Genomic DNA, 27,416 nt, shown 5'->3' with positions numbered 1-27,416 from the left:
TTTGCGGAAAAAAGACGACAAAGATAAAAATAATAATTATTTTTTTAAATAAAATACTGGAAAAATGCGTATAAATATCGTTTTATTGTATTATATTTTACTGTTTACTCTATGAATATTATGTATTATATCGATATTATGTATGTGTAAGTAGTTTGTTTTTTTTGCTATTTCATATATAATGATGTATGGCATATGATAAAATAACTATCGTAATATTAGTAATGTACTAATGCAATAGTTGTATTATTATCGCCGCTCATTGCTGACAAGAGGGCCTCCAGACCACAACCGCTCTGTCCTCCAAGGGATATAAACTCGTTCGTCTCAGGAGAGACAAGAGCGCCATAGATTCAGATTTCAGGAAGCGAGAGTTTTTCACGAAGGGAAATCAACGGTCGATTTAGAGTTCTACGAAGGCACATACATCCGCGCCTCGAAAAATAAATCAGTAAACGACAATAAATCAACACCACCGATCGCAGCGCCATGGCTTATATTCATTACGAGCGGGAATTTAAAGAAAATTCCCGGGTAGCTGCAATTCGCAAGCAGCCAATCAGGTTGTTGCAAAAGACTTACACGCAGGCGCTTCGCTTCAATCTTGACACGACCTTTGACTTGAACAGACGAATAGTTTTTTCGTTCGTTCCGCTGAGCAACCGAGATTGAAGATTTGGTAATCGATGCAAGAGGGAAACTCGGTCACCGTGGTATTCTTATCCTCTGGAGACGACACCCATAGCGCGCCGAAATGCATAAAGAATTTTTAGTATTTCCTGGTATACGTTGACGAATATTTGAGATGTATTATAATTTGTTATTAGAAATATCCAATCATCTTTATTTTCAAGGTGTGTAGCATTTTCATAGTGTATATGTACTGTATACTTCAAAAAATTACAATTATGGCTACAGAAAAGCTAAACGATGGGAATTTTTTACATTCATATTTGAATTCAGCACCCTAAATTTAGTCTAAAAAACTTATCTCGCTCATTTTATGAAACAATGTTGACCAGTGAAATATTTCATCATATGAGACTTCACACTTATTTTTAACAATCATAAGATTTATTAACATATAAAAATAAAATAAAGCATTGAAAATGCTTAAACCCTCATTAACAAAACTCTATTTTAACTTGAAAGCACACACACACACACATACACAATGACCATTAATTTCCCGGAAAACAATGGTCGAAACTTCCGCCACATTTTTAGCTTGGAACGACCAAGTAAGTAGCTAATAGTTTTGTTCTTCCACTGGAGCGGAATATTTAAAAACAACATTATTATTATTTTTTTTTTTTCAGTCTATATACGTCTAGAAAATTCCCTCACACTCGCACATACGCCATCTACTAAAAACACTCCAGAGAATGCGAGACAAATTTTTAATGCTCTCAGATATACATTCCTTTATTCACTCATTAAAAAAATAATAATAAAATAAAATAAAATTAGGAAAATTTATAATCTCGTAGCCTCTCGAAGCCATTATCAAACTCTAATTAGTAATTCCGTAGTAACTGGGTACGAAAAGAAAATACGGCTTATATACGGTTGGATGGTTAATCCATTAGCAGTGTTCTAACCGTTATGGTTAGATGGATGCTGAACACATACATATACACGGCAAAGTATTAGCCAAAAAACAAAAAAAATGGAGTTAAAATTAAATCATTGCTTTTTTACCTCCTTTACCAAGTTTTTACTTTAGCGTGAAGACTGAATCAAAACGATCGAGGAACAAAAACAAAAAATGAAGCAAGTTAATTAATTAGTTAATTAGCTTCGGCTTTTCTCTATCTTCTACGACTTGATGTAATAGTACACACGGTAATTTTTTCGGATGAGGTCTCAGGAGGGAAAAAGAAATCGGTATGATAGTTAGTACGAGAGCTTGTTATAATCTGTGAGTACGCGTGTACGGCACTTGTTATTTATTTGCAGGTTAATTAATTGAGATGGAAAATTGAATTTGGTTCAAATATTTCGATGGTCATTGAGTTATTGGTGATTTTGTTGTTCGTGGGAATTATTATAATGAACGTAGGTGCTGCATAAATTTGGAAATTGGCGGTGAAAATCGTTGTGTCGGATTTTAGATGTCTGTGTAGAAGTCATATTGGTAAGTATGGCATGCTTGCTTTTAGCAGGCTGGCCATATTCGCCAGAGAAAAATTCAGAAATCTGATACGGGAAAATCACCACTCTGCAATTTTTTTTTCTTCTCATCGCCCCCAACTCAAGTCAACCCATAGTATCCTATACTAAACCCTAAGCTTCTACCGCCCCCTGGACCCTCCCATCGTCCCCAAGGAGCGATATTTCCCACTTTGAGAAACACTGTTCTAGACCATTCAAGAGAATGCTGCCCCAAACTGCACTCGTTCAGGATATGAAAGATCCTGGAGACTAAGCGGGCACTTCGTGAAACGCTTTTGGGTTTTTCTCAATTTTTTCGATGACAATATAATAACGATTATATTAATATATGATAATAATAATTATAAAATATAAATTCATATGTTAGTCATTACATAATTTATAAGTTGGAAAAATGATTTTCATACATTTTTACTTGAGTACAGTTCAGTTAAAAAATTGTTCATACAAAACACAGGAACAAACAAAAGAATTTCAGTAGAAAAGTAGGTCCGAAATTACTCTAATTTACTGGAAAATGTTGCGGATGAAATGCACGCCACACCCTATTTGAAAAAATCATTTGTGAGTACAATCATAGAAAATTTCAAACATTTGGATCATTAAAGTGCTTCTAGCGTATCAATCACTATTGAATTGTCGAAATCTTAACTCAGGAGAACACAATCTCCAACTCCGGGCGTTCCACCCGGCCTGCTAAAGTGTCCTAGATAAAAAGTAACAACGCACACAAGCTAGTGTATACAGTATACATAGAGTAACTTCTCATGTCTGGAAAATACGGTACATAGACGAAAATGTTTCCCTTGGTAAAATCCCTCAGGGAACTATGGATCTAACGGCAACGCTACAAGCCACTCGCAATATTTTACCTCCATTTCCGCAATGAAACGGCGTGTGTTTTTTTCGGTTTTCATAAAAATACCCGAAACCATTAATATTTCAGCTATTTGGAAAGCTTGACACTATCAGGTACTCAGCATAAATAAATAATACCATCTCAAAATGAAAATAAAATAAACATATCCTTGGTTTTCATTGATGAAAACTCACTCGGTGATGAACATTTATGAACAAACAATTCCAGTAAGACTGCTCAAAAGAGTGTTTCAATCTCAATCACGAGATTCCTCTGATAAAATTCACATTCACTGGTGTGAATCCGTTTGATTCGTCGAAAAGTCCATTTAGCAGATATTGATCAAAACGGAACTACACGCGTAGTTTAAACTGCTTCAAACAATGTAAGGGAAAAAAATTAGAACCGAAGTCAAAAACTCACTCATATTGCATAGTCTTCAGTGAACATCACACATGAACGCGTCCGAAATACTACAAAAACATTTATTCTTATTTTTTGTTTTAGAATTTTATTTCCAAATTTTTCTTATTCTTCAAAATGGAAATCTTGGTGAATCCGTTTCCAAACACTCTTTCTCTGTTTCAAACAATTCTTAATAAAAACAATAACGAATAGCTTTTTCTCCAATTTATTTTACTATGTTGTTACAAAGAGTAGACAGTTTTTCTTTCCGCGGGCAAGATATGCGAAATGATTACCGCTCGCTGGTCACAAACTGTTGTACTCATCGTGTCTTGTTGACGCATAATTTCATTCATGAACACATTCTACGGGCCAAGTGGAAGGGATGGGGGTGCACACGTGGCCCCGCGGGTTGGAGGTTGTTCACCTTTGATATAGCCGTTCACCCACAATATGTATTTTCCCTCTAATTCTTACATAAAAGTGTATATGTGAGCTTTCGGTTCGCGGAAAAATATCCGAAGCCATTAAAATTCCAGCTATTTCGGAAGCTTGACACTATTCAACAGGAATCTCAAATTGGCAAAAAAAAAAATATATATATACATATATATATATATATACAGGGTGATTATAAAAAAAACTATCCCGACATATGGGCCCCTAACTATCATACCATTCACAGAAACTGAATGAAATTTTGGCATAAGGTATTTTGATGTATGCGCTCAAGAATGATATGGAAAACAACAGTGTCACTCTAACAGTTACGGTTACAGTGAGAAAATTTCGAAAATATCAAATGGCAACACCACGTTTTTTGTATTGGAATGTGATCTCCATTGTGAAAAACCCTAAATATCGTTCGAACGGCAACTGTAGCATGAAAATCACCGGCGGTAGATAGGCTAAAAGTGAGGACAACCAATAAGGACAGCATAAAATAAAGCATTTCATTATGTTTCACAAATTTTCCACATGACCTTGTGGAGGACTAATCAGGCTGAGATCTCAGCCGAAGAAACGGTGTGACGAATGAAACGAACATTAATGCTCTGGTGCACGGCAAAGTCCTTTTTCCTTGCCTAGCTCCGGGGATTTTCGTGCTACAGGTGCCATTCCAACGCTATTTAGTGTTTTTCAGTATGGAGATCGCATTCCAATACAAAAAACTTGGTGTTGCCATTTGATATTTTCGAAATTTTCTCACTGTAACCGTAACTGTTAGAGTGACACTGTTGTTTTCCATATCATTCTTGAGCGCATACCTCAAAATACCTTATGCCAAAATTCCATTCAGTTTCTGTGAATGGTATGATAGTTAGGGGCCCATATGTCGGGATAGTTTTTTTATAATCACCCCGTATATATATATATATTCATGGTTTTCGTTCAATGAATGTATCTAAACTGATCTTCTACTCCTTCTTTTATCTAAACTCAGTAGATAATGAATATTTACGCCCAAACAAATCCAGTAAGACGTTTTCTTATCTGTCTCAATCGCGACAATTCCTTTTATAAAATTCACATTCACTGGAGTGAATCCGTTTATTCCTCGGAAATTCCGTTTGGCAGAAATTGATCAAAACGAACATTTATACGTAGTTTAAATGGCTTCAATAGATGAGAACTCAGCTCAATACTAAATTCAACTCATACGTTCCTTCAACCAAACAATACAAGAAAAAGAAAATTAGAACCGAAGTCAGAAAGTCACTCATTCAAAGTGTCTTCCGTAAACACCAACATCACACATGTACGTGTCCGAAATACTAAAAACATTTATTCTTATTTTGTTTTAGAAGTTTAGTTCCAAATTTTTCTTCACCTTCGAAATGAAGTTCTTGTTGAGAATTCGTTTCCATGACTCTATATTCAAACTATTCCTAATAAAAACAATAAATATTTTTTTTTCCTCCCATTTCTTTTACGATGTTGAGAAGAGATGTGGAAACCTGTTGCACAAGCGGTACGCACAAGCTTTTGAGTTCGCGGGCTAAGATATATGAGATGATCACCGCTCGCGGGCAACAAACTGTTTTACTTATCGTCCCTTGCGAATGTATAACTTATTTGACGATTACCATTCGCAGGCCTGATGGAAGAGGGCCGCGGGTCGGAGCTTGTGCACCTTGTTTTATATAGCCGTTCATAGTATTTACCCTTTTAATTCCGCTGGAAATCAGTTTTCTTTACATTTTCAGAAAAAACACCCGAAGTCATTAAAATTCCAGCTGTTTCGAAAGCCCGACACTATTCGACATGAATGAAGAATACTATCTCAAATTGAGAAAAGAATAAATATATTCATGGTTTTCATTTAAAGAAACTCACTATATAATGAATATTTACGAACAAACAAATCCAATAAGACTGGTCAGAAGAGTGTTTCCAATTTCAGGTTTTTCTATCTAAATCACGAGATTCCTCTGATAAAATTCGAATTCACTGGAGTGAATCTGATTCCTCGGAAAGTCCATTTGGCAGAGATTGCTGAAAACGGACATTATACCTAGTTTAAACTGCTTCAATCAATGAGCACTCGGCATAATACTAAATTCAAGCCATACGTTACTTCAACCAAACTACATAAGAAAAAATTTAGAACCGAAGTCAAAAACTCACTTATTCAAAGTCTTCAATAAACATCACACACGAACGTGTCCGAAATCTTAAAAAAAAAACCCATTATTTCTATTTTCCATTTGAAATTGTATTTTCAAATTTTTCTTCATCTTCTAAACGAAATTCTTGTTGAATTCGTTTCCAAGAGCATCTTTATCCAAACAATTCCTAATAAAAACAATAAAAGTTATTTTGTTGTTCCTCCAATTCCTTTTACGATGTTGAGAAATCGTAAAATACTTTGTGATATGCGATAAACCAAGGAAACAAGAGCAGAAACAACAATATATAAAAACGAAATATTTTTTTATTAAATAATTAACAAGACCCTTCAGTGTTGTTTCATTTTTTTTTATTTCATTATTTTACGTCTTTTATAGCGTTGATCCCACCATTGTGATCAATATTTTTGCTGTTTTTCTTCTTCCGTGTCTTGGGGATTTTTATAGGAGAATTTTATTCAAATGCAAACAAGGACAGAGGACATTGATTTTTAATCAACGTTGTTTTTCGGATAGGAATTTTTTTGTGTTTTATTCTATTTTTTGCTGTCAAACTCACCGCTATTCCCAATTTCGTGATCCAGCCACATTCTTGTTTATTCGTCTCTTTCCTCTCTCTCCTCTCATACGCGTCATTCCCTTCTGGCTCGTAATATGTACACGAGTATTTGTACCTTTTCCTTATTATTATTGTTCTTTTTCTTCGATTTCTTTTTTTTATGTGTTGGTGTTGCCATTAACAGGAATGCAAATGATGAAAGAGCTGTAGGAATCCCTTCTTCGGCGGAGGGATGGATGGGTTGGTAGGTAGCTGGAGTGTAGTTGCCGGGGTGTTAGAGATAGGTAGGTATTGTAATTAAAGATATCTTTTGCGTTTGTTTTAAAGGGGTTTTTTTTTGGATTTGTTTGTTTGTGTGCTTTAGGGTTCTTTCTGAAGAGGAATTGACATTTTTTTTTTCTTCATTTATTGATATCTCTGTTTCTTACTCATTCGTTTATGACTAAATTCATATTCTTGCTTTATTTTTCCGAAATATACAGGGTATCCTGTAAGCCCTGATGCAGCCTTTATCTCATCAACCGTTCGTCGTAGAGGTATGGTTCCAATTAAAAAAATGATCGAAATATGTTCAGGAATCACACTGTACCAGTTTCTATGATGAAAATACAGTGTGTCCTACAATAGAAAAATCTAGACTTTCCCACTCTTCTTTATCTAACAAATAAGAAAGTTGTTGCTTGTTTTGTGCCCCTGCCTTCCATAATGGACACTCTCTGTCCATTATTTTTAATTACGCGGGGGTCATGAACGTATTTTATTATTATCCATTAACTGACACTCCTTGTTTACGGACTAAATCTTTGGTTCCATGGATGTACGTTATCAAGACGTTCTACTATATCATTACTACTTTACTACACACCAACTCCGGTCACACCCTCATACAACAATTCACTACCGATCGAGTTGGATCACAAATGAAGGTGCCATCTATCGGTGATCATCTGAAGTTCGGTTGACAAAGAACTTGTTACTTATGTTCTTCCCTGGGATCGAAACCGTGACCTGGCCGTAGCCTTCATGGTGGTAGACGAGCATCTTACCACCGCAACTCTCAAGCGCCTACTGTTGTAGGACTGGTAGAAACGAAGATTTCCCGATAGTTGAATTACTGTTCTATCCAGAGAGCGGAGTAAATTTTTATTACCTATTTCACATTAGAAATACGAGACCATACCGTAATTTGACTTTTTTGCGACCCTGTGACCTGAAAAAGGGCATCTAATGACTCAGTGGTTGCTCATAAGACTCAGTGAAGATGGGAGACACTATGAAAGACAGTACTGTGCATATACGTGTGAACAAAAAAATTTGGTTTTTGATGTTTAAGTTCAAATCATCAACTTCCTTGAGTCAGAAATCGTCAACATCAATGTTTTTAATATTTTTGATAACTGTGGAAAGGATAGACAAGACAACCCCATTTTACATGCTGAGTTATAAGGTTGTCGCATATAACAGTTACAACATTTTAAATTATATAAATTACATCTTTTCTAATACATTAACCATTTCTCACGTTTAATAATAAATTATGCTATGCCACAATTTTTTTATCTATAACATAAAATTTACGTTGCAATATATCAAATTTTATTTTCCAACATTAATTCGATACTTAAACATTGCACCGAGCTCAACAGATGGCAAAACGAAGAGAAAAATGATATATAAAATAAATTTTATGATATAGTATATCTCTTACATTTCCGGAAAAGAGAAAACCGATGTCTAAATAAAATTAATTACTTGAATACATATAAAATGTTATTGAAATGTCTAAAGCAGCGGTTACCAACCTGTGCTCTGCAGAGCTCATACAGCTCCACGTGAATGCATGAAAGATATATTCCACATTCCGAGAGGTAAAATATTCTTCAACAGTGTAATTTCTTTCATTTTCCATTGGCCTCCTACCTATCTTTTCACTTCTTCCTTACTTTTGCTTTCTTTTTCTTCTCCAATGCTCACCCTTTCTTCTCGTGCGTGATTTTCGCTTAATGCTACGCGAAGTCTTTCATTCTCTAGTACTCCTACTTTTCTTTTCCCACTCCTGAAATCCTACTTCTTTAGTGGCTGATCTTCAGTTTTACCATTATATGGGAAAACAATGCTTGAAAAAAAAATATATATAAGACTTGGGATCTCAAAAACGAGTTGATTTTCGAGTTGTGGTCAGGTGGAAATGTCAAAAATTGGTAAGCTCGATGCCTGTTGTATATCAAAGGAATAGTGTGTGAGCGTTGATCTTGAGAGGCATTCCTTTCTTCCCCAGGGCTCTGCAGTTTCTATATATATTTTTTTTCAATTTCCTCTCTTTCCTATCTTTCGTCTCTTTTTCTTTCCTATATTTAATTTCTTTTTTCTTTCCTATCTTTCATTTCTTTTTTCTTTCCTATCTTTCATTTCTTTTTTCTTTCCTATCTTTCATTTCTTTTTTCTTTCCTATCTTTCATTTCTTTTTTCTTTCCTATCTTTCATTTCTTTTTTCTTTCCTATCTTTCATTTCTTTTTTCTTTCCTATCTTTCATTTCTTTTTTCTTTCCTATCTTTCTTCATTTCCATGGCCCCCCCCCCACCTTCTTTTTTATTTCTTTTTTCATTTCCATGGCCCCCCTTCTTTTTTACTTCTTTCTTCATTTCCATGCCCCCCACCTTCTTTTTTACTTCTTTCTTCATTTCCATGCCCCCCACCTTCTTTTTTACTTCTTTCTTCATTTCCATGCCCCCCACCTTCTTTTTTATTTCTTTTTTCATTTCCATGCCCCCCCCCACCTTCTTTTTTACTTCTTTCTTCATTTCCATGCCCCCACCTTCTTTTTTATTTCTTTTTTCATTTCCATGGCCCCCCCCCACCTTCTTTTTTACTTCTTTCTTCATTTCAATGCCCCCGCCTTCTTTTTTATTTATTTCTCGCCCCTACCTTCTCTTTTTATTCTTCCGTGCTCCCACCTTTATTTTTCTGCCCCAATGCTTACTCTTCTCATTTTCGCATGATTCTACCTGTCATTCATTCCCGTCCTCCTACCGTTCTTTTTTCTTTTCTGAGCTCCACCTGGCTCTCACTTCAGTTTTACACTTATTTTCTTTCCGCAAGCCTCTCTCTGCAACTTCTATTCTTTTTTCAATGGGGTCCTACCTTTCTTCTTTTCTTTTTCCCCCTACCTTTCTTTCCATTATATTCCCTACTTGTCCCTACCCTTTTATTTCTTTTCCGTGCTCTTACCTTTATTTTCTTTCTTTCGCGCCAGAACCTTTCTTTTCTAAAGTCGATTGGGTCACTCATTTCGGAATTCTCATTGAAGAGCGGCTTAGGTATTCCGAACATTATTCAGCCGTGTTCAAAAAATGGAATAGAATACTCGGTTAATTTTTTCGTTCATTTTTCATTCTTCAGTTTTCTGTTCTTTATCAGTTTTCTTTTTCATTCATTTGGGACACAAAAGGATCTGTTAGTACTCTCCTGAGGTCATTCTTCCGCTTTTCTGAGGCTTAGTTCCTGAATTGTAGAATGCCGTAAGGTTTTGAAGACCACCCTATTTTAAATGGAATAGCTTACCTCCGGAGTCATGAATTCTAACACAATTGAAACATTTAAAAAGAAGTATGATAAACCAAGTGGGAGAAACCGAGACGCTATCCATACTTAGATAAGACAACCGCAATCACTTTCTATAAGAACGTATTATATATGATTACCGGTACTTATTAGCTTTTTCTTTCGTGATTTATGCTTTTAAAATGGGTTGCTGTGTTCTATATATTTTATAGGCATCTTTTTTCAGCTACCTCGTTGGGTAATTTACCTGTTGTGATTTTTTGTGTTTGAAATTGGCTTATTTTCATTTATATTTGTATTTTCCTTCTTTTGTGATAATCCTTTTTTTCATTTTTTTTTGTCTTTTCACTGGTTTTACCATCCTTTTCTTTTCATACCAGAATTAATAAAACTGCTATGTACAAACAAAAATGATCGTAATGTGTCAATATCTAACCACATCCTTCATGCTTCTAACATTTTATTTCTCATGTGCACTCTAATTTATTAACCATATGTTAATATCATTAAAGAAAAATTTTATTTCCTTTTATCTCTAAATTTCCATTCTCTTTTAATATATTTTTCGTGTTGTTGGGGTTTTTGTATAGATATTGCATGGATGAGGTTTTCTTTACGCAACTAAAGAAATTTTTTTCCGTACCAATAAAATATATTCAGTTTTAGCACTGTTATTCTACTTAGAAATTAAATTTTGGAAAAAGAAAAATGAAAAAAGAATTTGATTAAATAACTTAAATCAAATGAGATTATTTTATCAAAATCTACAATCGTTTATTTCCATTTTTGCATGAAATTTGCATACATAAATGTTATTAATTTATTTAAATTCATTAAATGTGGAAGTAGATAACATTAATCCATTACTTTGAATGTGTGTGTGTGTGAATATGAAGCAATGGTAGTCTTTTTATATTATATTCATATTAAATTCCAAATATTTGAATTATTCATTCTTTATTTATGTTTTTATATACTGCTTAATTTTTTTATTAATATGCAAAAATGTATTATACGGAAGGAGTTGAAATAATTTATTCTCATATATATAACATTTGAAAAAATCAGAATTTATGAATTATTTCAATCAGGAAATTTGATATATTTGTATCTTAATACGTACGTATCTCGGATAAGAATTATATATTCGAGTTATAGTAAACCGAAGTGTAAATAAATTTCATAAATTCAATTTAAATTTGAATAAATCAAATTTTGAGCACCTCGTATTTGAAAACAATTCTAACAAAAATATAATTTGAATATGTAAATAATTAATGGTATTTTTTTTTTCTTTTTCAGATCTGGATATATCAGGTGTTTCTGGTTCTGATTATAACACTATAAAGTACATACCCTTCGTAATTTCTTTTTAAAATAGAGGATTTTTTTTTTCTTAATTTATCTACGGCATAGTTTACGATCAAGTCAATACCATATAAATGAGGTCTTCAATTATTCAGACATTGCGAGACAAAAATGAAATATTTCCATGAAGCATGAGGACCAGCGAGTTATACGGCGGTGTCTAGATTCACACAGTGGTGTATTAATGGATGAACCCGATGGTGTCCCAGGGCTCCGAATCATGCAGGGGAACCTATGTTACTAGAGTTTCTTATTTGATTCTTAGATTATTTTTCCAGAAATATGAATTTTGTTTAATATTCGGAAGTTATTGTCCCATCAAATATGGAATTTTCATTAATTTTTTAATTTTTTATTAAATAAGAATTTTATTAATTCTGAAATTATCTATCAAATAAAAATCTTTTAAAGGGAATTCTTTCAATATTTCAGATCATATCTCTCAATAATTCTAAAATTATCTCTTTCAATAATTATGTTATTATTCCTCATTGATAATGAAATTATTCCTCATTGATAATGAAATTATTCCTCATTGATAATGAAATTATTCCTCATTGATAATGAAATTATTCCTCATTGATAATGAAATTATTCCTCATTGATAATGAAATTATTCCTCATTGATAATGAAATTATTTCTCATCAATTCTGATATTATTTCTCGTCAATTTTGAAATCATTCTTCATTTGTCCTGAATTTATTCCTCATTAATCCTGAAATTATTTCTCCCATTCACTAGTTTTGAAATGTTTTCTAAAAGGAATTTTGAAATTACTTCTTTCATCATTTCTTGAATACATTTCTTTATTATTCCATTCTTCAGCAATACTAAGAATTCTGTAACCTGTAAGTATTTTAATCGGCTGGCTACTACAATAAGCTTTGAAGGACTCATGTTGCCCCCGGGCCATGTTTCGAAGATCCTCGTCGTATAAATTTGGTGGTTTTGACTCTCGTTGTGTGTGGGCATTGTGTTACAGACTTTAAACATGCTCCGTGATTGATATCACTGCTATTTAGCACCACTTTTGAGTGTTTTCCGAAGAATTTATTTATTTTGTTTATTTTTAATATCAACGTAATATTATTAAATTTCTTTTTGTCTCTCTTTTTCCTGGAAGCCTACATTTTCATTAGGGGGGTGGGGGGGGGCGCATACCTCTTAACATGGGGAAAAGTTAAAATATCATTAAAAATACTTTAACCACTGATTAATTAGAAATTCTGTTCACATATTTTTCCTTAAATATGCTATCCTATGCCGGTATAAAATTTTGCATAGCTTTAACACCTTTTTTTTCAAAACTTTCAAAAGAAATGCATTAAAAACAGCTTGAGCGCATTATAAAATGACATGACATCAATGTAACCATAAAATATTAAAATTAAAATGAAGAAAAAATGGTTCATTTCATAAAATGAACAAAAATATTGAAATTGCATTGATTCATTCTTATTTAAAATTTAATTTTTAATTAAAATTTTCAAAAATTCAAAAAAGAATAAATTTATTTATTTTTATAAATTTATTTTTTTGTAAAAGAATTATTATTCTTTTAATAAATCAAATATTTATAGATGGATCTGAATTCTTTTAGTTCATTTTAAGAAATGAACGGTTTTCTTAATTTTAATTTCAATATTGAATGGTTACATTGATGTCATGCCATTTTATCATGCACGCAAGCTGTTTTTTAATGCATTTTGTGAACAAATTAAGTATCAAAGATGTGTAAAATTTTATATCAGCATAGGATATCATATTTGATCAAAATTATGTGAAAAAATTTTGTAATACATCAATGGTGAAATAGTATTTTTAATGATATTTAAACTTTTTCCCATGTTAAGAGCTATGTGACCCCTTAAGTGAAAAGTACGGATTTTTTGTGTCACATTTTTACTGACTGTTTCGAATTACCGACGTGGTTCTTAACTTGGTTACAGCCCAAAATTGGTAACAAGGTCATCCAAGATAGGTCGTATGAATGTGAATTCAGAAAATACTCATTCATTGCGTTACATGGTTCAGGGGGTTCTTTCGATTTCAGTCTCCCGGACTGTGACCCAAACATTTTGTTGAGGTTTTTTCCAGACGTGATTTTACGTATATTTTTTAGGGAAGACGGGACACGGTACCTAATGGCTCTTTTTGCGTACGCCTCTCAGCTGAAATAAAAATAAGTGACGTTCATGATCGACTAGAATTTGATATTAATGAAAGAAATACGTAATTCTAGAAGAAAGGAAAACATTTCCAGAAATAACGAAAACAATTTACAGATTCAATTAAGATAATTTTCAGAATTAATGAAAAATTATGTCAGAATTGATAAAATACGTAATTGAAAATTAACAAGAGAATACATTCAGAATTCATAATAATTAAGAATTAATTTAAGAAGGAAATAATTTTAAAATAAGTAGAAGCTTTAAATAATTTGAAGCCCCATTTGTGATTCGGGGTTCCAGCTGAGTCCCCGCTAAAACGCCAGTGACTGGGTTCAAAAATTTTTCAAAATTAAAAAGAATTCAGAATATGTGAAAGATAATATCAGAATTGGTGCAAGCTTCTTCAAGAACTTTGGGACCCTGTTTGATTCGTGTTCTTGGCTCAAGCCCTGTCAAGACGCTACTGAGTGGTTTCAAACTTTCGAAAGTTGACAAAAATTTAGATATTATGGAAGAAATAGTTCCAGAATTAGAGCAAACATTCATTAGAGCAAACGTTTATCTTGGGGGGAAGATTGAACCGTTTGAAACGGGAACCGATTGAACCGTTTGAAACGGGAACCGATTGAACCGTTTGAAACGGGAACCGATTGAACCGTTTGAAACGGGAACCGATTGAACCGTTTGAAACGGGAACCGATTGAACCGTTTGAAACGGGAACCGATTGAACCGTTTGAAACGGGAACCGATTGAACCGTTTGAATCCCCCGTTTGAACCGGGGACATGGTTCAACTCCTATCAGCCCAACCGTTTAGTGCGATCGGATGGTTTCAAACCTTTCGAAAACTAAACATTTTGTTATTTATGAATAAACATTTTCAAATGAAGGTTTATAACAACTGACTGTTGCGAAGATGAATTTTGGAAAGAGCGAAATTTCAATTGAATTTGCGGAGAATCGAACCCTCGTCCTTTCACTTTCCGGGTAAACGCCCCAGACCACTAAAGCTCGTATGCACTGAAAGGGACAGTACATGGACGGCCGGACCTGGCTCAGGCCAAGCTCACAACTGCTGACGCTGCCACCTGATATCGACTTATGAAAGGATGATTGCACGGTTCCTTTAAGTGCATACGAGCTCCAAGGAAAGATTGTGAGATTCGTTGCCTTTGTAATATAGTGCGTTCACCCGGAAAGTGAAACGACGTGGGTTCGACTCCCCGCAACGGCAGTTGAATTTTGCTCTTTCCAAAATTCATCTTCGCAACAGCCAGTTGTTAAAAACCTTCGTATGTATAGCGGAGAGCCACGTTATCCTTTCATAAACATTTTCAAATTTGAGAAAAAAAAAATGGGTCGCAGAATTCATCGTATTGATTTTGAATCTCGGCTAAAATAGGTTAAGAGCCGCTGACCTATATATAAGTATGCATCCGAATAAAACTCATACGCATTCGATAAAAATAATTTGATAACAACACCTTGTCCAATGATTTTTCTATACCTTCTAACATTGATGGGTCATGCATGATAAGTCATACATCAAGTTAATAATTGTTCTTTTTTTGCAATTATTGCATGGTCAACAAGAGTACAGAAATTGTAGTTATTTGGGCAGTTCTTAATAAAAAACATCCATGTTAACAATAAAAATTCCGAATTTTTTGCAATGAAAAATAAAGAACATAACAAAATTATATATATACGTAAATTTCTTTTTCATCCGCACCTTCAACATGTATCAAATAATCCGCTTTAATTTAGCAAAATTTCAAGTTATTAAACAAAGAGGGAAAAAACACTTTAATCATATATCCACTAATTCCAGTACTAATGAAAAATTCATACGAGTAGAAAAATTACGTAGAACGCGCTAAACAAATGTACTTAGTCTCAAATTTTAACAAGATTTCAAGAGAGATTTTATTTTAGGGTAATTTTTCAAATTGCAAAAACCGTTTTAGCCCGGTTTTTTCTCCTTCAGGATAAGAAATTACCGTTTAAAAAATGCATTATGAAATTTTCATTTCCACATTTTTTTTTTCAATATGCTAATTTTTTCTTCACTTTATGAATGAACAAAAATTATGATTTTTTTGCTACTTGAACGATATTAAGTGAAACTAAACGAAAAAAAAATGCATGTTACATACTTCTAGATTTTATGCTTTGTTAAGTTTATTTAGCAAAAAAGAATATTAGCTGCTTGCCTCGTGAATATGACAGATTAGTTCCTTCAAGAAAATCTTTTAAAAAAATTATTTTGAGATGTGAGGAACATTTCGCGTTTAAAAATTAGAACATGTCATTCTTGGAGTTTAAACAAATATTACTCAATGTTACATTGTTTATGTATGTTTGTGTGTGCGTGCCTAAATGATGGAATTTCCATACCTATAATAACTATCTAGGAAAAATGTTTTGAAGTTGATATTTTTTCCCGATTTCTCGTTTTCAATTTAGCGGAATCATAGATATACGCATTAATTTTTATGCACGTAATAGTTGAGGAATCATTTTGTTTTGATAGCTGAGAATATTTCCTGAAATTATTTTCTGAAGTAAAATTACTGACTTAAGAAGTTACTAATAAGAAAAATTGATGTTTTTTCAAAAAGAGTTCTGATACCAAATTTAGAACATCTTTTCTCAGCAATCATAAATTCCGATATATTCCCGTGATTTCATTTATTTTTGGCTGTTCGGACTTCTCCCATAAAAAATTGTCCCGTTTTGTTTGAATTTGTAATCTTTACTAAAATTGTGAAATATTTACTAAAATTTTAATAAAATATAAATAATATTATGGTAAACCTTGCTATTTATAGATAATCATCTCATGTTTATTTGTCATTGCGATTTGCATTTCAATTTAATGTAATTTAAAGATTCCTTTCTTCATGTGCCCATTGTTAGTTTTCTGGTAAATTTTTACAACAATTGGCGATTTTCCTACAAATGGCGATGCTTGTAAATAAAGTTCACCTTGAAATATCTTATTCTTAGACTTATTTTTCTGCGGTATATGATTAAAACAGTATAGACCGAAAGTATATAAAAACATATATTAAGCACTCGTATGTACTTGGAGGTCAGAAAATATTAATAGGAGCGGGTTTTTTGGAATAAAAAGGATGTTTTTGATGGTATAGGTGGAGCTGGACACAGTGAGGATTTATAGAACTCCAGTCTATCCAACACATCCTACCGCAGACCGGATAGAACGGAGCAGCGGTTCTCCGCGGAGCGCTTGGAGCACCGTGTGCACTTACCAAGGGCACCGCGGCCGCTCGAGGAAAATGAAAAAAACCCAGTAAACTTGAATAAAAGATATAAATATTTTAAAAAGCAAATAAATAAGTAACGCTGATGAATAAATAAAAAATAGGCCTACGGGAATCCGACATAGAGATAATAGACCAAGAAGGCTCCGGTAGTCAAAAAAAGGTTGAGAACCATTGGTCTAGAGTCTACTACTATATCAATAACAACAATAGAATGAACATTTAGAGCGACCAGCATAATATTTGAACGCTTTTTGTTGTTTCATAAACCCGGAATACAGCAACATATATATTCTAGACAGGAGCGAGTTTCTGTATGTTATGAATAAGAAGGAGTAGGTATTCATGGCGAGACCGGGTTGCTGTCGCATCGGTGGTTCAGTGGTAGAATGCTCGCCTGCCACGCGGGCGGCCCGGGTTCGATTCCCGGCCGATGCATACGTTTTAATAGCCGGTTAGTATGAATTTTTAGTAAATACGATAGAGACAGAGAGAAACGAGCGACCGGCATAAGATTTTTCCGCTTTTTGTTGTTTCATTCACATTGAATAGACTGATATATATCTTCTAGACAGGAAGTACTTTATGTATCTTAAGAATAAGGAGGAGTAGGTATTGATGGCGAGACGGATTCACCGTCGCATCGGTGGTTCAGTGGTAGGATGCTCGCCTGCCACGCGGGCGGCCCGGGTTCGATTCCCGGCCGATTTATACGTTTTAATAGCCGGTTAGTATGAATTTTTAGTAAATACGATAGAGACAGAGAGAAACGAGCGACCGGCATAAGATTTTTCCGCTTTTTCTAGTTTCATTCACATTGAATAGACTATATATCTTCTAGACAGGAAGTATTTTATGTATCTTCAGAATAAGAAGGACTAGGTATTGATGGCGAGACGGCTTCACTGTTGCATCGGTGGTTCAGTGGTAGAATGCTCGCCTGCAACGCGGGCGGCCCGGGTTCGATTCCAGGCCGATGCAAACGTTTTAATAGCCGGTTAGTATGAATTTTTAGTAAAAACGATAGAGACAGAGAGAAACGAGCGACCGGCATAAGATTTTTCCGCTTTTTGTTGTTTCATTCACATTGAATAGACTGATATATATCTCCTAGACAGGAAGGATATTCTGTATCTTAAGAATAAGAAGGAGTAGGTATTGATGGCGAGACGGATTCACTGTCGCATCGGTGGTTCAGTGGTAGAATGCTCGCCTGCCACGCGGGCGGCCCGGGTGCGATTCCCGGCCGATGCATACGTTTTAATAGCCGGTTAGTATGAATTTTTAGTAAATACGATAGAGACAGAGAGAAACGAGCGACCGGCATAAGATTTTTCCGCTTTTTGTTGTTTCATTCACATTGAATAGACTATGTATCTTCTAGACAGGAAGTACTTTATGTATCTTCAGAATAAGGAGGAGTAGGTATTGATGGCGAGACGGATTCACTGTCGCATCGGTGGTTCAGTGGTAGAATGCTCGCCTGCCACGCGGGCGGCCCGGGTTCGATTCCCGGCCGATGCATGCGTTTTAATAGCCGGTTAGTATGAATTTTTAGTAAAAACGATAGAGACAGAGAGAAACGAGCGACCGGCATAAGAATTTTCCGCTTTTTCTAGTTTCATTCACATTGAATAGACTGATATATATCTTCTAGACAGGAAGTACTTTAGGTATCTTAAGAATAAGAAGGAGTAGGTATTGATGGCGAGACGGATTCACTGTCGCATCGGTGGTTCAGTGGTAGAATGCTCGCCTGCCACGCGGGCGGCCCGGGTTCGATTCCCGGCCGATGCATGCGTTTTAATAGCCGGTTAGTATGAATTTTTATTAAATACGATAGAGACAGAGAGAAACGAGCGACCGGCATAAGATTTTTCCGCTTTTTGTTGTTTCATTCACATAGAATAGACTATATATCTTCTAGACAGGAAGTACTTTATGTATCTTCAGAATAAGAAGGACTAGGTATTGATGGCGAGACGGCTTCACTGTTGCATCGGTGGTTCAGTGGTAGAATGCTCGCCTGCCACGCGGGCGGCCCGGGTTCGATTCCCGGCCGATGCAAACGTTTTAATAGCCGGTTAGTATGAATTTTTAGTAAATACGATAGAGACAGAGAGAAACGAGCGACCGGCATAAGATTTTTCCGCTTTTTGTTGTTTCATTCACATTGAATAGACTATGTATCTTCTAGACAGGAAGTACTTTATGTATCTTCAGAATAAGGAGGAGTAGGTATTGATGGCGAGAAGGGTTTACTGTCGCAACGGTGGTTCAGTGGTAGAATGCTTGCCCGGGTTCGATTCCCGGCCGATTCATACGTTTTAATAGCCGGTTAGTATGAATTTTTAGTAAATACGATAGAGACAGAGAGAAACGAGCGACCGGCATGAGATTTTTCCGTTTTTTGTTGTTTCATTCACATTGAATAGACTGATATATATCTCCTAGACAGGAAGGACTTTCTGTATCTTAAGAATAAGAAGGAGTAGGTATTTATGGCGAGACGGATTCACTGTCGCATCGGTGGTTCAGTGGTAGAATGCTCGCCTGCCACGCGGGCGGCCCGGGTTCGATTCCCGGCCGATGCATACGTTTTAATAGCCGGTTAGTATGAATTTTTAGTAAATACGATAGAGACAGAGAGAAACGAGTTACCGGCATAAGAATTTTCCGCTTTTTCTAGTTTCATTCACATTGAATAGACCCGATATATATCTTCTAGACAGGAAGTACTTTATGTATCTTATGAATAAGGAGGAGTAGGTATTGATGGCGAGACGGCTTCACTGTTGCATCGGTGGTTCAGTGGTAGAATGCTCGCCTGCAACGCGGGCGGCCCGGGTTCGATTCCAGGCCGATGCAAACGTTTTAATAGCCGGTTAGTATGAATTTTTAGTAAATACGATAGAGACAGAGAGAAACGAGCGACCGGCATAAGATTTTTCCGCTTTTTGTTGTTTCATTCACATTGAATAGACTATGTATCTTCTAGACAGGAAGTACTTTATGTATCTTCAGAATAAGGAGGAGTAGGTATTGATGGCGAGACGGATTCACTGTCGCATCGGTGGTTCAGTGGTAGAATGCTCGCCTGCCACGCGGGCGGCCCGGGTTCGATTCCCGGCCGATGCATGCGTTTTAATAGCCGGTTAGTATGAATTTTTAGTAAAAACGATAGAGACAGAGAGAAACGAGCGACCGGCATAAGAATTTTCCGCTTTTTCTTGTTTCATTCACATTGAATAGACTATGTATCTTCTAGACAGGAAGTACTTTATGTATCTTCAGAATAAGGAGGAGTAGGTATTGATGGCGAGACGGATTCACTGTCGCATCGGTGGTTCAGTGGTAGAATGCTCGCCTGCAACGCGGGCGGCCCGGGTTCGACTCCCGGCCGATGCATACGTTTTAATAGCCGGTTAGTATGAATTTTTAGTAAATACGATAGAGACAGAGAGAAACGAGCGACCGGCATAAGATTTTTCCGCTTTTTGTTGTTTCATTCACATTGAATAGACTATGTATCTTCTAGACAGGAAGTACTTTATGTATCTTCAGAATAAGGAGGAGTAGGTATTGATGGCGAGACGGATTCACTGTCGCATCGGTGGTTCAGTGGTAGAATGCTCGCCTGCCACGCGGGCGGCCCGGGTTCGATTCCCGGCCGATGCATGCGTTTTAATAGCCGGTTAGTATGAATTTTTAGTAAAAACGATAGAGACAGAGAGAAACGAGCGACCGGCATAAGAATTTTCCGCTTTTTCTAGTTTCATTCACATTGAATAGACTGATATATATCTTCTAGACAGTAAGTACTTTAGGTATCTTAAGAATAAGAAGGAGTAGGTATTGATGGCGAGACGGATTCACTGACGCATCGGTGGTTCAGTGGTAGAATGCTCGCCTGCCACGCGGGCGGCCCGGGTTCGATTCCCGGCCGATGCATGCGTTTTAATAGCCGGTTAGTATGAATTTTTATTAAATACGATAGAGACAGAGAGAAACGAGCGACCGGCATAAGATTTTTCCGCTTTTTGTTGTTTCATTCACATAGAATAGACTATATATCTTCTAGACAGGAAGTACTTTATGTATCTTCAGAATAAGAAGGACTAGGTATTGATGGCGAGACGGCTTCACTGTTGCATCGGTGGTTCAGTGGTAGAATGCTCGCCTGCCACGCGGGCGGCCCGGGTTCGATTCCCGGCCGATGCAAACGTTTTAATAGCCGGTTAGTATGAATTTTTAGTAAATACGATAGAGACAGAGAGAAACGAGCGACCGGCATAAGATTTTTCCGCTTTTTGTTGTTTCATTCACATTGAATAGACTATGTATCTTCTAGACAGGAAGTACTTTATGTATCTTCAGAATAAGGAGGAGTAGGTATTGATGGCGAGAAGGGTTTACTGTCGCAACGGTGGTTCAGTGGTAGAATGCTTGCCCGGGTTCGATTCCCGGCCGATTCATACGTTTTAATAGCCGGTTAGTATGAATTTTTAGTAAATACGATAGAGACAGAGAGAAACGAGCGACCGGCATGAGATTTTTCCGCTTTTTGTTGTTTCATTCACATTGAATAGACTGATATATATCTCCTAGACAGGAAGGATATTCTGTATCTTAAGAATAAGAAGGAGTAGGTATTGATGGCGAGACGGATTCACTGTCGCATCGGTGGTTCAGTGGTAGAATGCTCGCCTGCCACGCGGGCGGCCCGGGTGCGATTCCCGGCCGATGCATACGTTTTAATAGCCGGTTAGTATGAATTTTTAGTAAATACGATAGAGACAGAGAGAAACGAGTTACCGGCATAAGAATTTTCCGCTTTTTCTAGTTTCATTCACATTGAATAGACCCGATATATATCTTCTAGACAGGAAGTACTTTATGTATCTTATGAATAAGGAGGAGTAGGTATTGATGGCGAGACGGCTTCACTGTTGCATCGGTGGTTCAGTGGTAGAATGCTCGCCTGCAACGCGGGCGGCCCGGGTTCGATTCCAGGCCGATGCAAACGTTTTAATAGCCGGTTATTATGAATTTTTAGTAAATACGATAGAGACAGAGAGAAACGAGCGACCGGCATAAGATTTTTCCGCTTTTTGTTGTTTCATTCACATTGAATAGACTATGTATCTTCTAGACAGGAAGTACTTTATGTATCTTCAGAATAAGGAGGAGTAGGTATTGATGGCGAGACGGATTCACTGTCGCATCGGTGGTTCAGTGGTAGAATGCTCGCCTGCCACGCGGGCGGCCCGGGTTCGATTCCCGGCCGATGCATGCGTTTTAATAGCCGGTTAGTATGAATTTTTAGTAAAAACGATAGAGACAGAGAGAAACGAGCGACCGGCATAAGAATTTTCCGCTTTTTCTAGTTTCATTCACATTGAATAGACTGATTTATATCTTCTAGACAGGAAGTACTTTAGGTATCTTAAGAATAAGAAGGAGTAGGTATTGATGGCGAGACGGATTCACTGTCGCATCGGTGGTTCAGTGGTAGAATGCTCGCCTGCACGCGGGCGGCCCGGGTTCGATTCCCGGCCGGTGCATGCGTTTTAATAGCCGGTTAGTATGAATTTTTATTAAATACGATAGAGACAGAGAGAAACGAGCGACCGGCATAAGATTTTTCCGCTTTTTGTTGTTTCATTCACATAGAATAGACTATATATCTTCTAGACAGGAAGTACTTTATGTATCTTCAGAATAAGAAGGACTAGGTATTGATGGCGAGACGGCTTCACTGTTGCATCGGTGGTTCAGTGGTAGAATGCTCGCCTGCCACGCGGGCGGCCCGGGTTCGATTCCCGGCCGATGCAAACGTTTTAATAGCCGGTTAGTATGAATTTTTAGTAAATACGATAGAGACAGAGAGAAACGAGCGACCGGCATAAGATTTTTCCGCTTTTTGTTGTTTCATTCACATTGAATAGACTATGTATCTTCTAGACAGGAAGTACTTTATGTATTTTCAGAATAAGGAGGAGTAGGTATTGATGGCGAGAAGGGTTTACTGTCGCAACGGTGGTTCAGTGGTAGAATGCTTGCCCGGGTTCGATTCCCGGCCGATTCATACGTTTTAATAGCCGGTTAGTATGAATTTTTAGTAAATACGATAGAGACAGAGAGAAACGAGCGACCGGCATGAGAATTTTCCGCTTTTTCTAGTTTCATTCACATTGAATAGACCCGATATATATCTTCTAGACAGGAAGTACTTTATGTATCTTATGAATAAGGAGGAGTAGGTATTGATGGCGAGACGGCTTCACTGTTGCATCGGTGGTTCAGTGGTAGAATGCTCGCCTGCAACGCGGGCGGCCCGGGTTCGATTCCAGGCCGATGCAAACGTTTTAATAGCCGGTTATTATGAATTTTTAGTAAATACGATAGAGACAGAGAGAAACGAGCGACCGGCATAAGATTTTTCCGCTTTTTGTTGTTTCATTCACATTGAATAGACTATGTATCTTCTAGACAGGAAGTACTTTATGTATCTTCAGAATAAGGAGGAGTAGGTATTGATGGCGAGACGGATTCACTTTCGCATCGGTGGTTCAGTGGTAGAATGCTCGCCTGCCACGCGGGCGGCCCGGGTTCGATTCCCGGCCGATGCATGCGTTTTAATAGCCGGTTAGTATGAATTTTTAGTAAAAACGATAGAGACAGAGAGAAACGAGCGACCGGCATAAGAATTTTCCGCTTTTTCTAGTTTCATTCACATTGAATAGACTGATTTATATCTTCTAGACAGGAAGTACTTTAGGTATCTTAAGAATAAGAAGGAGTAGGTATTGATGGCGAGACGGATTCACTGTCGCATCGGTGGTTCAGTGGTAGAATGCTCGCCTGCCACGCGGGCGGCCCGGGTTCGATTCCCGGCCGATGCATGCGTTTTAATAGCCGGTTAGTATGAATTTTTATTAAATACGATAGAGACAGAGAGAAACGAGCGACCGGCATAAGATTTTTCCGCTTTTTGTTGTTTCATTCACATAGAATAGACTATATATCTTCTAGACAGGAAGTACTTTATGTATCTTCAGAATAAGAAGGACTAGTTATTGATGGCGAGACGGCTTCACTGTTGCATCGGTGGTTCAGTGGTAGAATGCTCGCCTGCCACGCGGGCGGCCCGGGTTCGATTCCCGGCCGATGCAAACGTTTTAATAGCCGGTTAGTATGAATTTTTAGTAAATACGATAGAGACAGAGAGAAACGAGCGACCGGCATAAGATTTTTCCGCTTTTTGTTGTTTCATTCACATTGAATAGACTATGTATCTTCTAGACAGGAAGTACTTTATGTATTTTCAGAATAAGGAGGAGTAGGTATTGATGGCGAGAAGGGTTTACTGTCGCAACGGTGGTTCAGTGGTAGAATGCTTGCCCGGGTTCGATTCCCGGCCGATTCATACGTTTTAATAGCCGGTTAGTATGAATTTTTAGTAAATACGATAGAGACAGAGAGAAACGAGCGACCGGCATGAGATTTTTCCGCTTTTTGTTGTTTCATTCACATTGAATAGACTGATATATATCTCCTAGACAGGAAGGACTTTCTGTATCTTAAGAATAAGAAGGAGTAGGTATTTATGGCGAGACGGATTCACTGTCGCATCGGTGGTTCAGTGGTAGAATGCTCGCCTGCCACGCGGGCGGCCCGGGTTCGATTCCCGGCCGATGCATACGTTTTAATAGCCGGTTAGTATGAATTTTTAGTAAATACGATAGAGACAGAGAGAAACGAGTTACCGGCATAAGAATTTTCCGCTTTTTCTAGTTTCATTCACATTGAATAGACTGATATATATCTTCTAGACAGGAAGTACTTTATGTATCTTATGAATAAGGAGGAGTAGGTATTGATGGCGAGAAGGGTTTACTGTCGCAACGGTGGTTCAGTGGTAGAATGCTTGCCTGGGTTCGATTCCCGGCCGATGCATACGTTTTAATAGCCGGTTAGTATAAATTTTTAGTAAATACGATAGAGACAGACAGAAACGAGCGACCGGCATAAGATTTTTCCGCTTTTTGTTGTTTCATTCACATTGAATAGACTGATATATATCTCCTAGACAGGAAGGACTTTCTGTATCTTAAGAATAAGAAGGAGTAGGTATTGATGGCGAGACGGATTCACTGTCGCATCGGTGGTTCAGTGGCAGAATGCTCGCCTGCCACGCGGGCGGCCCGGGTTCGATTCCCGGCCGATGCATACGTTTTAATAGCCGGTTAGTATGAATTTTTAGTAAATACGATAGAGACAGAGAGAAACGAGCGACCGGCATAAGATTTTTCCGCTTTTTCTAGTTTCATTCACATTGAATAGACTGATATATATCTCCTAGACGGGAAGTACTTTCTGTATCTTAAGAATAAGAAGGAGTAGGTATTGATGGCGAGACGGATTCGCTGTCGCATAGGTGGTTCAGTGGTAGAATGCTCGCCTGCCACGCGGGCGGCCCGGGTTCGATTCCCGGCCGATGCATACGTTTTAATAGCCGGTTAGTATGAATTTTTAGTAAATACGATAGAGAAAGAGAGAAACGAGCGACCGGCATAAGATTTTTCCGCTTTTTGTTGTTTCATTCACATTGAATAGACTATATATCTTCTAGACAGGAAGTACTTTATGTATCTTCAGAATAAGAAGGAGTAGGTATTGATGGCGAGACATATTCACTGTCGCATCGGTGGTTCAGTGGTAGAATGCTTGCCTGGGTTCGATTCCCGGCCGATGCATACGTTTTAATAGCCGGTTAGTATGAATTTTTAGTAAATACGATAGAGACAGAAAGAAACGAGCGACCGGCATAAGATTTTTCCGCTTTTTGTTGTTTCATTCACATTGAATAGACTGATATATATCTCCTAGACAGGAAGGACTTTCTGTATCTTAAGAATAAGAAGGAGTAGGTATTTATGGCGAGACGGATTCACTGTCGCATCGGTGGTTCAGTGGTAGAATGCTCGCCTGCCACGCGGGCGGCCCGGGTTTGATTACCGGCCGATGCATACGTTTTAATAGCCGGTTAGTATGAATTTTTAGTAAATACGATAGAGACAGAGAGAAACGAGCGACCGGCATAAGATTTTTCCGCTTTTTCTAGTTTCATTCACATTGAATAGACTGATATATATCTCCTAGACGGAAAGTAATTTCTGTATCTTAAGAATAAGAAGGAGTAGGTATTGATGGCGAGACGGATTCACTGTCGTATCTGTGGTTCAGTGGTAGAATGCTCGCCTGCCACGCGGGCGGCCCGGGTTCGATTCCCGGCCGATGCATGCGTTTTAATAGCCGGTTAGTATGAATTTTTAGTAAATACGATAGAGACAGAGAGAAACGAGCGACCGGCATAAGATTTTTCCGCTTTTTGTTGTTTCATTCACATTGAATAGACTATATATCTTCTAGACAGGAAGTACTTTATGTATCTTCAGAATAAGAAGGACTAGGTATTGATGGCGAGACGGCTTCTCTGTTGCATCGGTGGTTCAGTGGTAGAATGCTCGCCTGCAACGCGGGCGGCCCGGGTTCGATTCCAGGCCGATGCAAACGTTTTAATAGCCGGTTAGTATGAATTTTTAGTAAATACGATAGAGACAGAGAGAAACGAGCGACCGGCATAAGATTTTTCTGCTTTTTGTTGTTTCATTCACATTGAATAGACTATGTATCTTCTAGACAGGAAGTACTTTATGTATCTTCAGAATAAGGAGGAGTAGGTATTGATGGCGAGAAGGGTTTACTGTCGCAACGGTGGTTCAGTGGTAGAATGCTTGCCCGGGTTCGATTCCCGGCCGATTTATACGTTTTAATAGCCGGTTAGTATGAATTTTTAGTAAATACGATAGAGACAGAGAGAAACGAGCGACCGGCATGAGATTTTTCCGCTTTTTGTTGTTTCATTCACATTGAATAGACTGATATATATCTCCTAGACAGGAAAGTCTTTCTGTATCTTAAGAATAAGAAGGAGTAGGTATTGATGGCGAGAAGGATTCACTGTCGCATCGGTGGTTCAGTGGTAGAATGCTCGCCTGCCACGCGGGCGGCCCGGGTTCGATTCCCGGCCGATGCATGCGTTTTAATAGCCGGTTAGTATGAATTTTTAGTAAAAACGATAGAGACAGAGAGAAACGAGCGACCGGCATAAGAATTTGCCGCTTTTTCTAGTTTCATTCACATTGAATAGACTGATATATATCTTCTAGACAGGAAGTACTTTATGTATCTTCAGAATAAGAAGGACTAGGTATTGATGGCGAGACGGCTTCACTGTTGCATCGGTGGTTCAGTGGTAGAATGCTCGCCTGCCACGTGGGCGGCCCGGGTTCGATTCCCGGCCGATGCAAACGTTTTAATAGCCGGTTA

General features: G+C 37.3%; 30 non-coding genes across 30 annotated transcripts; all 30 read left to right on the top strand.

Annotated features, from left to right (window-relative positions):
* Window positions 1–17,388: 17,388 nt before the first annotated feature.
* Window positions 17,389–17,459, top strand: TRNAG-GCC (transfer RNA glycine (anticodon GCC)). Its single transcript has one exon. It is a non-coding gene; the product is annotated as a tRNA-Gly (tRNA).
* A 202-nt stretch (window positions 17,460–17,661) lies between these two features.
* On the top strand, window positions 17,662–17,732 carry TRNAG-GCC (transfer RNA glycine (anticodon GCC)). Its single transcript has one exon. It is a non-coding gene; the product is annotated as a tRNA-Gly (tRNA).
* Window positions 17,733–17,931: 199 nt separating this feature from the next.
* Window positions 17,932–18,002, top strand: TRNAC-GCA (transfer RNA cysteine (anticodon GCA)). The gene has a single exon. It is a non-coding gene; the product is annotated as a tRNA-Cys (tRNA).
* A 202-nt stretch (window positions 18,003–18,204) lies between these two features.
* On the top strand, window positions 18,205–18,275 carry TRNAG-GCC (transfer RNA glycine (anticodon GCC)). Its single transcript has one exon. It is a non-coding gene; the product is annotated as a tRNA-Gly (tRNA).
* A 199-nt stretch (window positions 18,276–18,474) lies between these two features.
* On the top strand, window positions 18,475–18,545 carry TRNAG-GCC (transfer RNA glycine (anticodon GCC)). The gene has a single exon. It is a non-coding gene; the product is annotated as a tRNA-Gly (tRNA).
* Window positions 18,546–18,747: 202 nt separating this feature from the next.
* Window positions 18,748–18,818, top strand: TRNAG-GCC (transfer RNA glycine (anticodon GCC)). Its single transcript has one exon. It is a non-coding gene; the product is annotated as a tRNA-Gly (tRNA).
* A 199-nt stretch (window positions 18,819–19,017) lies between these two features.
* TRNAG-GCC (transfer RNA glycine (anticodon GCC)) lies at window positions 19,018–19,088 on the top strand. Its single transcript has one exon. It is a non-coding gene; the product is annotated as a tRNA-Gly (tRNA).
* Window positions 19,089–19,544: 456 nt separating this feature from the next.
* Window positions 19,545–19,615, top strand: TRNAG-GCC (transfer RNA glycine (anticodon GCC)). Its single transcript has one exon. It is a non-coding gene; the product is annotated as a tRNA-Gly (tRNA).
* A 203-nt stretch (window positions 19,616–19,818) lies between these two features.
* Window positions 19,819–19,889, top strand: TRNAC-GCA (transfer RNA cysteine (anticodon GCA)). The gene has a single exon. It is a non-coding gene; the product is annotated as a tRNA-Cys (tRNA).
* A 199-nt stretch (window positions 19,890–20,088) lies between these two features.
* TRNAG-GCC (transfer RNA glycine (anticodon GCC)) lies at window positions 20,089–20,159 on the top strand. The gene has a single exon. It is a non-coding gene; the product is annotated as a tRNA-Gly (tRNA).
* A 199-nt stretch (window positions 20,160–20,358) lies between these two features.
* Window positions 20,359–20,429, top strand: TRNAC-GCA (transfer RNA cysteine (anticodon GCA)). The gene has a single exon. It is a non-coding gene; the product is annotated as a tRNA-Cys (tRNA).
* Window positions 20,430–20,628: 199 nt separating this feature from the next.
* Window positions 20,629–20,699, top strand: TRNAG-GCC (transfer RNA glycine (anticodon GCC)). Its single transcript has one exon. It is a non-coding gene; the product is annotated as a tRNA-Gly (tRNA).
* Window positions 20,700–20,901: 202 nt separating this feature from the next.
* TRNAG-GCC (transfer RNA glycine (anticodon GCC)) lies at window positions 20,902–20,972 on the top strand. Its single transcript has one exon. It is a non-coding gene; the product is annotated as a tRNA-Gly (tRNA).
* A 199-nt stretch (window positions 20,973–21,171) lies between these two features.
* TRNAG-GCC (transfer RNA glycine (anticodon GCC)) lies at window positions 21,172–21,242 on the top strand. The gene has a single exon. It is a non-coding gene; the product is annotated as a tRNA-Gly (tRNA).
* Window positions 21,243–21,698: 456 nt separating this feature from the next.
* Window positions 21,699–21,769, top strand: TRNAG-GCC (transfer RNA glycine (anticodon GCC)). Its single transcript has one exon. It is a non-coding gene; the product is annotated as a tRNA-Gly (tRNA).
* A 203-nt stretch (window positions 21,770–21,972) lies between these two features.
* TRNAC-GCA (transfer RNA cysteine (anticodon GCA)) lies at window positions 21,973–22,043 on the top strand. The gene has a single exon. It is a non-coding gene; the product is annotated as a tRNA-Cys (tRNA).
* Window positions 22,044–22,242: 199 nt separating this feature from the next.
* Window positions 22,243–22,313, top strand: TRNAG-GCC (transfer RNA glycine (anticodon GCC)). The gene has a single exon. It is a non-coding gene; the product is annotated as a tRNA-Gly (tRNA).
* Window positions 22,314–22,784: 471 nt separating this feature from the next.
* Window positions 22,785–22,855, top strand: TRNAG-GCC (transfer RNA glycine (anticodon GCC)). The gene has a single exon. It is a non-coding gene; the product is annotated as a tRNA-Gly (tRNA).
* A 457-nt stretch (window positions 22,856–23,312) lies between these two features.
* TRNAC-GCA (transfer RNA cysteine (anticodon GCA)) lies at window positions 23,313–23,383 on the top strand. Its single transcript has one exon. It is a non-coding gene; the product is annotated as a tRNA-Cys (tRNA).
* Window positions 23,384–23,582: 199 nt separating this feature from the next.
* On the top strand, window positions 23,583–23,653 carry TRNAG-GCC (transfer RNA glycine (anticodon GCC)). Its single transcript has one exon. It is a non-coding gene; the product is annotated as a tRNA-Gly (tRNA).
* Window positions 23,654–23,855: 202 nt separating this feature from the next.
* Window positions 23,856–23,926, top strand: TRNAG-GCC (transfer RNA glycine (anticodon GCC)). Its single transcript has one exon. It is a non-coding gene; the product is annotated as a tRNA-Gly (tRNA).
* A 199-nt stretch (window positions 23,927–24,125) lies between these two features.
* On the top strand, window positions 24,126–24,196 carry TRNAG-GCC (transfer RNA glycine (anticodon GCC)). Its single transcript has one exon. It is a non-coding gene; the product is annotated as a tRNA-Gly (tRNA).
* Window positions 24,197–24,652: 456 nt separating this feature from the next.
* On the top strand, window positions 24,653–24,723 carry TRNAG-GCC (transfer RNA glycine (anticodon GCC)). Its single transcript has one exon. It is a non-coding gene; the product is annotated as a tRNA-Gly (tRNA).
* A 459-nt stretch (window positions 24,724–25,182) lies between these two features.
* Window positions 25,183–25,253, top strand: TRNAG-GCC (transfer RNA glycine (anticodon GCC)). Its single transcript has one exon. It is a non-coding gene; the product is annotated as a tRNA-Gly (tRNA).
* A 202-nt stretch (window positions 25,254–25,455) lies between these two features.
* On the top strand, window positions 25,456–25,526 carry TRNAG-GCC (transfer RNA glycine (anticodon GCC)). Its single transcript has one exon. It is a non-coding gene; the product is annotated as a tRNA-Gly (tRNA).
* Window positions 25,527–25,982: 456 nt separating this feature from the next.
* TRNAG-GCC (transfer RNA glycine (anticodon GCC)) lies at window positions 25,983–26,053 on the top strand. Its single transcript has one exon. It is a non-coding gene; the product is annotated as a tRNA-Gly (tRNA).
* Window positions 26,054–26,255: 202 nt separating this feature from the next.
* On the top strand, window positions 26,256–26,326 carry TRNAG-GCC (transfer RNA glycine (anticodon GCC)). The gene has a single exon. It is a non-coding gene; the product is annotated as a tRNA-Gly (tRNA).
* Window positions 26,327–26,525: 199 nt separating this feature from the next.
* TRNAC-GCA (transfer RNA cysteine (anticodon GCA)) lies at window positions 26,526–26,596 on the top strand. The gene has a single exon. It is a non-coding gene; the product is annotated as a tRNA-Cys (tRNA).
* A 456-nt stretch (window positions 26,597–27,052) lies between these two features.
* TRNAG-GCC (transfer RNA glycine (anticodon GCC)) lies at window positions 27,053–27,123 on the top strand. The gene has a single exon. It is a non-coding gene; the product is annotated as a tRNA-Gly (tRNA).
* Window positions 27,124–27,325: 202 nt separating this feature from the next.
* On the top strand, window positions 27,326–27,396 carry TRNAG-GCC (transfer RNA glycine (anticodon GCC)). The gene has a single exon. It is a non-coding gene; the product is annotated as a tRNA-Gly (tRNA).
* Window positions 27,397–27,416: the final 20 nt, after the last annotated feature.

The sequence above is a fragment of the Pholcus phalangioides genome, unplaced genomic scaffold, assembly GCF_987345545.1.
Source record: "Pholcus phalangioides strain wild (caught in Gottingen) unplaced genomic scaffold, Ppha-v1.0 ptg000012l_1, whole genome shotgun sequence".
Taxonomy (NCBI): domain Eukaryota; kingdom Metazoa; phylum Arthropoda; class Arachnida; order Araneae; family Pholcidae; genus Pholcus; species Pholcus phalangioides.
The sequence above is the reverse complement of the archived record's forward strand: the minus strand, read 5'-3'. Positions and strand labels throughout refer to the sequence as shown.